Genomic DNA, 7,403 nt, shown 5'->3' with positions numbered 1-7,403 from the left:
TGTGGGCCTCTTTGGGTTCATCTTGTTTGGGACTCTGTTTCCTGGGCTTGTATGTCTATTTCCTTTACTAGGTTAGGGAAATTTTTAGTCATTTCTTCAAACAGGTTTTCAATCCCTTGCTCTCTCTCTTTTCCTTCTGATATCCTTCTGATGCGAATGTTGGTGTGCTTGATGTCCCAAAGGTCCCTTAAACTATCCTCATTTTTTTCTTATCCACAAGTTTATTAAGAAAGATTTGCCTAAGAATGAACAACATTCTCATGAACTTCTAGCTTAGTACATTTTTTTTTAAAAAGTGACATTAGTTTATTTGGTATGATATGTTTACCAAACAGGAAATCTACTAGTGTTTACTATATAATTTCTAAGATGTTAAACAATATTCTTAACCATCTGTAATAAATTTTTTGCTATGAATAAATTGTATGCTTACTCAACTGTAGATTATAGCTATTATCTGTTGGTAAAATGAGCCAACATTGGTCTATCAAACATTTTATGGAACCAATATTAAACCATGTAAACTTCTAAGTTAGTGATGATGTATTAATCCAAGTTTTCAATGTAAAATAGTGCCACTCTTCTCACTGATTTTGTTATATTTTGTTTTGAAAACTACTGTTATGTGTTATTATTGTTATGTTTAAATGGATTAACAAGAATTTTTATTTTTCTCCATTTTCATTTCTAATACATAAATATTCATAGATATAACCCACGTAAAGGAAAGCCCCTTGGGTTCCTCAAAATTGTTAAGAATGTAAAGGCTCCTCAAACCAAAAAGTTTAAGAAAGGCTATGCTATGGGATGGTCAGAAGCACCTTCCAGTGACAGGGGGCATCAGGACCTGGTGGGTGGGCAGGTCTGAAAATAGGAAGAGAAACGAAGATCACAAGTGTCAATAGTGTAATCTTCCCTTAGCGTGATCTGACAGGACATATTTTCTATTTCTGTGATAATGATTTTATGGTAATGTTCTTCACTTTCTGAACTGATTTTGTTTTAAATCTAAATCATGAAATTGCCTGCTCACAAGGGCTGTTCTGAATCTTAATTCCAGGAGTGTGAAATTTGTGGGGTAGTCCAAATTTTATATATTGTACCCTGCTGTCCTCTTGGCACAGTTGTCCTTGTGAGACAATTTTTATTTCAGAAAATATGTCACTGTTGGTTTGAGTTTGTAAATTTGGAGACCATACATTTATTTTTAATTTTTTGAGTAAACTTTTAAGTTTTGAATAATTTTAGATTTACAGAAAAGTTGCAAAGATAGTACAGTTCCACTATGCCCCTCACCCAGTTTAACATCTTACATTACCGTGGCATATTTGTCAAATCCAAGAAACTGACATTAGTACATTACTATTAACTAAACTCTAGACTTTATATAGATTTCACTAGGTTTTCTACAAATGTCCTCTTCTTATTCTAGGATCCAATCCAGGGTATCACATTGCATTTAGTTGCCATGTTATCCCAGTCTCCTCTGGTCTGTGGCTGTTTCTCAGTCTTTCCTTGGTTTTTATGACCTTGACAGTCTTTGGGCATATTGGCCAGGCAACCTGTAGAATGTCCTTTTGGTGTCATATCTAAGAAACTATTGCCAATTTGAGATCAAAAGGTTAACCCATATGTTTTAGTCTAAAAGTTTTATATTAACTCTTACATGTATGTCCTTGATCTGTTTTGAACTAATTTTGTATATAGTATAAGGTAGGGGTCTAAATTCATTCTTTTAATATTGATGTCCAGTTGTCCCAGTATCATTTGTTGAAAAGACTATTCTTTCTACCATCCAATGGTCTTGGTACCCTTGTCAATAATCAATTGATCATACATGAATGGGTTCATTTCTGGACTCTAAGTGCTATTCCATTGATTTTTATGTCTCCTTATGCTAGTACCAGACTGTTTTGATTATTGTGGCTTTGCAGTGATTTTGAAATTAGGAAATGTGAATACATTAACTTTATTCTTCTTTTTCAAGATTTTTATGGTTATTTGGGATCCCTTGAGTTTCCATAGGAATTTTAGAATCAACTTGTCCATTTCTGGAAAAAAGTACAGTTTGAATTTTGACAGATACTGCATTGAATCTATGGGTCAATTTGGTGAGTACTACAATCTTAACAACACTAAGTCTTCTGATCCATGGACATGGGATAGGTTTCCATTTATTTAGGTCTTCCTTACAGTAGTCCCCCTTATCTGTAGTTTCACTTTCCATAGTTTCAGTTACCTGTGGTCAAACATGGTCTGAAAATATTAAATTGAAAATTCCAGAAATAAACAATACATAAGTTTTAAATTGCATGCTGTTCTAAGCAGCATGATGAAATCGCTTGCCATCCCACTCCATCCCGCTTGGGACATGAATCATCTGTTCATTCAGTGTGTCCACACAGTATATGCTACCTGATCATTAGACACTTGCTAGCTGCCTCGGTTATCAAGTCAACTGCCATGGTATCACAGTGCTTGTGTTCAAGTAACCCTTATTTTACTTAATAATGGCCCCAAAGTGCAAGAGTAGTTATGCCAACAGATCAAATATGCCAAAGAGATGCCATAAAGTGTTTCTTTTAAGTGAAAAGGTAAACTTTCTCAACTTAACAAGGAAAGAAAAAAAAATATATGCTGAGGTTGCTAAGATCTACAATAAGAATGAATCTTATATGCATGAAATTGTGAAGAAGGAAAAAAGAAATTTGTATTAGTTTGCTGAGAGGGAGAAAGAGAGACCACATTCACATAAGTTTTATTATAATATATTGTCATAACTGCTTTGTTTTATTATTAGTTATTGTTGTTAATCTTACTGAGTCAAATTTATAAATTAAACTTTATTTTTATTTTTTTATAGTTTATTAGTTAAAGGTGTACAAGACAAGGTAATACTTAGACGTTCATCATTTATATCCCTCACACTGTGAACCCCCCTCCCTCCATCCACTATCCCTCCGACCTCGCAGCGAGCCATCACATTATATATATAAAATTATAGTTGGCATTTATTAATGTTTAGCTCCTGGTGTACAGTGCCATGATCAGCCATCCACAGTATCCCTGAGGTGGTCTCCCTAATGTGACAAGTGTCCATCGGATACCCTACAAAATCTTTACAACATTATTGGTTACATTCCCCAAATTGACTTTCGTATCCTCATGACAATCTTGTGGTTACTGACTGTTTTCTAACCCCTCACCTTCCCCCTTACCCCCAACCCCCTCCCATCTAGCAACCCTCAGTTTTTCCTCTATCTCTCTGAGACCATTTCTGATTAGTTCATTCATTTATTCTTTTCTTTAAATTCCACATATAAGTGAGATCATATGGTATTTGTCTTTCTCTGCCTAACTTATTTTAGACAAAGTCATTATGAAAAAAGAAAACTACAGGCTGATATCGCTAATGAACATAGATGCAAAAATCCTCAACAAGTGTGATCAAGTGTGATTCATTCCTGGTATACAAGGGTGGTTCAACATCCACATGTCAATTAATGTGATACACCACATTAACAAAATGAAAAATAAATATCATATGATCATATCAATAGATGCAGAAAAAGCATTTGGTAAAATCCAGCAGCCATTTATGATAAAAACTCTTAAGAAAGTGGGAATAGAGGGACCATGTCTCAACATAATAAAGGCTATATATGATAAACCCGCAGCTAACATCATGCTCAATGGGGAAAAGCTAAAACCATTCCCCTTAAGATCAGGAACAAGGCAAGGTTGCTCACTTTCTCCACTTCTATTCAACATAGTGCTGGAAGTTCTAGCCACAGCAATCAGACAAGAAAAAGAAATAAAAGGCATCCAAATTGGTAAGGAGGAAGTAAATTGTCTTTATATGCAGATGGCATGATACTATATATAGAGAACCCTAAAGACTCCACCAAGAAACTATTAGAACTGATAAATGAATTTAGTAAAGTAGCAGGATGCAAAATTAATATTCATAAATCAGTTGCATTTGTATACACTAATGATAAAATATCAGAAGGAGAAATTAAAAAGACAATCCCATTTACAATTGCTTCAAAGACTATAAAATACCTGGAAATAAATTTAACCAAAGAAGTAAAAGATCTGTACTTAGAAAATTGGAAGTAATATCTAAGCTGAGACCTAAGGAAAATGAGAAGTGAGAGACAACAGAGTGTTTGCTCAGTAGGGGAAATGGCATGTGCAAAGCAGATTAAGAGAGAGAAAAAACACGGAAAAAAGGCTCGGTAGAGGGAGGGACTTAAAGAAATGATGTATAAATGGAGCATGACATGTTAAGTAGGGACTGATAAGGCTGTGATGACTGGTTAATATTCTAAAGAAGATAGTTAGAACTTTAGTATCGTAATGTGTATGGGTTTATTTCAAGGACATTTTATCATTGAGTATTCAATATATGTGTAACTCTACACTAGGCACTCTGGGAGTTAGAGGTTTTAGTTTAATTTTATAATGTAAAAACCAGAATTTAATATAATTTTTTTAATTAAAGTTTATTGGGGCGACAATTGTTAGCAAAGTTACATAGATTTCAGGTGTACAATTAGTAATACATCATCTATACATCACATTTTGTGTTGACCACCCAGCGTCAGTTCTCCTTCCATCACCATATATTTAATCCCTTTTACCCTCATCTATCACCTCCCACCTCCCGTCTTACCCTCTGGTAACCACTAAACTATTGTCTGTGTCTATGAGTTTTGTTTCTTCATTTGCTTGTCTTGTTCTTTTGTTGTTTTCAGTTTTGTATACCACATATCAGTGAAATATGGTTCTCTATTTTTTCTATCTGACTTATTTCGCTCAGCATAATAATCTCAAGATCCACCCATGTTGTCACAAATGGCACTATTTCATCTTTTCTTATGGCAGAATAGTATTCTGTTGTGTATATCTACCACAACTTCTTTGTTCAATCATCTATTGAAGGACACTTTGGTTGTCTCCATGTCTTGACCACTGTAAATAAAGCTGCAATGAACATCAGAGTGCATATATCTTTATGGATAAATATTTTCAGATATTTTGGGTAGATACCCAAGCGAGGGATTGCTGGGTTAGAGTCTTTAATAATTATTATAGCAAACATTTATTGAGCATTTAACTGTATGAAATAGGTGCTATAGTTATCCTATCCCCATTTTGCAAATAAAAAAACTGTTGAATAAATAAGAGAGAAATATAGACAGTTAGACAGTAAGTACCATGAACACTCAAAAGAGGAAAATGTCACAGGACTTGATTGCTCACAAAAGACAGAAGACTTTGAGATGAAGATACAGGACTTGATTGCAAGGGAGAGGTCAGAGCTGTATTTGCAACTATGGTCTTAGATAGACCACCTCCCCTAAAGAAGTGACTATGCCTACAAAAAACAGAGGTTCTCCTTCCATACAATGGGATTTATAGATGATGTAATACAGAATTGTACACCTGAAATTATGTAATTTCATTAACAATTGTCACCCCAATAAATAAATTAAACAATAAATAAATTTTTTTGTTACAACAACAAAAAAAAAAAACAGAGGTTGATGATTGAATCTTACAGACCAACAGGGAAATTAACCCACAGTGTCCTGGAGCCTAAAGATAGGTGAAATATCAAAGAACGTGTGAATGGGTGTGTCAGCTAAAAGCAAAGGAGAAAGTTACTGCGACCTCCAACAATGCAGTTCTACTTTTTCTTCCCATTCCTCCCTCAAATGCACTATGTATCAAAGCAAATGTTGATAGTTTGTGTGCAATATATGAAAACTGAGATGCAGAAATATGGTGTGTTGACAGGTACTGAAGACAACTCTTTGATGTAATCAAATCTCAGAGATGTGTCAACATTTCCACAGCCAGAAGATTTTTGGGCATATCATTGGATCATTTCTTTGTAAAAGTATTCGATGTTTTGAAAATAAAATTATCAACTTATTTCACAAGAGGAAAGGAGAACCTTCTGCTCTAACATTCTTTTCTTTCCCCTTAGACAAGAGCCTCTTTAGCAGAGAAACTCTAGCTCAATGGCTTCAGGTAAGAATTTACAAAGTGCCTCGGTTAAGGCTACATATCTGACAGCTAGTTACATGCTCCTTTTAGGAATAGAACCTAGGAATGTGAAGTTCTAAATCGTGTCCTTTTTTCTCTGGTGGTTCTCTTGATATAAACCAAATTAAGACGAAATTATCCCTTAAAATGGCAGCTCTCTCTAGCCTTTATTTTTTCCAAATAGTTAACATACCATTTGGATTTTTGAGGGTCCATGAAGTTTTAGTGAACAATTCCTGACTTATCATGAACCAGGCTGCTTGGTCCAATGATCTTTGACTCTACATACTAAAACACAAAAGATAGTTCAAGAATATTGCAATCCAAGTTTGCTTCTTTAGCTTGGTGAGCTATAACTTCTGGCTTGAGAAGCAACATCTTACATAAATACATTTATAAAATATGGTAAGTTAAAATCTCCCTGTAATTTTAATGGCTGTGCCCCTACACACTTGCCTATTTGAATCCAGCTGACACTTGCAAGGGTGAAGGGAACGTATACAATTTCAACTAACTAAACTCACGGAATTTTTGTTTCTGATACTTTGGCTTCTGTCATGCGGGGTGTCCTGCGGGGTCTCAGCTCCCACTCCCCACATAAGAACGCAGGGTGTGGCTAGGCCAAAATGGAACACCCGTGGAGCCATAGATAGGGGAGTCATACCACTATATTCTCACTGGCGGTATCTGCCTCTCTGCAATCCACTCTTGCTAGCTCAGCCACCATCTTCTTGCTAGCCCCCATTTTTCTGCTAGCATAGCCACAGCAGGTATATTAGTGGCCAATGGCTCACTGGTTACAGCTGACGGCCAACCAGTCACAGCTGATGGCCATCCAATCACAATTGATGGCCATTTACTACCTGAGCCAGTACCTTTGCATGTGAGGTCGAGAGCCTGGAAGCTGCACTCCTGGCTTTGTCCCCACAGCTTCATATAGACATGGTCTGATAAACATATTTTTTTAAGTTTAATGGGGTGACAATTGTTAGTAAAATTACATAGATTTCAGGTGTACAATTCTGTATTACATCATCTATGAATCCCATTGTGTGTTCACCACCCAGAGTCAGTTCTCTTTCCATCACCATATATTTGATCCTCCTTAACTCCATCTCCCACCCCCTTCCCCCCTTACCCTCTGGGAACCACTACACTATTGTCTGTCTATGAGTTTTTGGATAAATAGATTTTTAGTGCAAATAAAGTTAAAGATGTAGAATAAATGGGAACAAAGAAAGGCTAAAAGAATAAAAGGAAACTTAGAGAAGGGTGAAGAATTTTCTTAATCTGTCTGACCTTCTACTTAGGTGGCCACTGAAAAAGGTCAAGTCTTTTTCTCTAGA

The sequence above is a fragment of the Rhinolophus hipposideros genome, assembly GCF_964194185.1.
Source record: "Rhinolophus hipposideros genome assembly, chromosome: X".
NCBI classification, from domain to species: domain Eukaryota; kingdom Metazoa; phylum Chordata; class Mammalia; order Chiroptera; family Rhinolophidae; genus Rhinolophus; species Rhinolophus hipposideros.
Note: the sequence above shows the minus strand (reverse complement) of the source record.